At 43.0% G+C, this 1,178-nt stretch overlaps 1 protein-coding gene across 3 annotated transcripts in view; it reads right to left on the reverse strand.

Moving 5' to 3' along the window:
- PMEL (premelanosome protein) overlaps nt 1-1,178 on the reverse strand; it is a 12,899-nt gene that overhangs the window by 8,479 nt on the left and 3,242 nt on the right. The window lies entirely within an intron of this gene.

Consider the following 1,178-nt stretch of genomic DNA (forward strand, 5'->3'; position numbering starts at 1 on the left):
CTTCTTCTTCTTCTTCTTCCTTATTTGAGATGAAGTCTTGCTCTACCCCTAGGCTGGAATATACTGGCGTGATCTTGGCTCATTACAGCCTCCGCTTTCTGGGTTCAAGCAATTCTCGTTCCTCGGCCTCCCAAGTAGCTGGGACTGCAGGCGCCCATCACCACACCCGGCTAATTTTTGTATTTTTAGTTTTGCCATGTTTCATGGTTTCGCCATTTGGCCAGGCTTGTCTCGAACTCCTGACCTCAACTGATCCGTCTGCTTTGGCCTCCCAAAGTGCTGGGATTATAGGTGTGAGCCACTGTGCCTGACCTATTTTGTTTTAAATCAAGATATAATTCACATGCCATAAAATTTATTTTTAGCCAGGCACTGTGACTCACGCTTATAATCCCAGCACTTTGAGAGGCCAAGGCAGGTGGATCACAAGGTCAGGAGTTCAAGACCAGCCTGGCCAAGTGAAACCCTGTCTCTACTAAAAATACAAAAATTAGTTGGGCTTGGTGGCAGGCACCTGTAGTTCCAGCTACTAAGGAGGCTGAGGCAGGAGAATTGCTTGATCCTGGGAGGCAGAGGTGGCAGTGAGCCGAGATCACGCCACTGCACTCCAGCCTGGGCAACAGAGCAAGATTCCGTCTCAAAAAAAAAAATTTACTTTTGAATATGATCAAATTTGTGTTTTAGAAAGATCATGATGGCAAGCAGTGAGGAGGATGGATTAGAGGCTGGCAGAGATTGGGCATGGGGACAGGGTAGACAAAATTATTGTAACTGACCAAGAGAAGTCTGAGAAGAAAAGGATATGCTGGACCTCCATCTGCCCTGACAGTTACCCAGGTCCAACAACTGTCAACACCTTGCCACATTTGCTTTGTTTATCCTTACTAGTTGTTGTTTTTGTTTTGGCTAAAGTATGTAAAAGCAAATCCCAAACATTGTATTAACCCTACAAATTTAAAAAATATGAGTATTTTCTTGCATAAGTACAATGTCATTTCATGCTAGACAAAATTATCAAACTCAGTCCATATAAAATTTCATTAATATCTAGAAAAATGTCTTATGATTTTTAAAATCAGGATCCGAAATACAAGCACAATCTTTTTTTAAGAGCCTTGGGTGGGTAGGTGTGAACAGACTCTTTCCAGGATACATTAAGGAATGTAGTAGGCCGGGCG

Source organism: Mandrillus leucophaeus, unplaced genomic scaffold (assembly GCF_000951045.1).
Source record: "Mandrillus leucophaeus isolate KB7577 unplaced genomic scaffold, Mleu.le_1.0 Scaffold922, whole genome shotgun sequence".
Lineage (NCBI taxonomy): Eukaryota > Metazoa > Chordata > Mammalia > Primates > Cercopithecidae > Mandrillus > Mandrillus leucophaeus.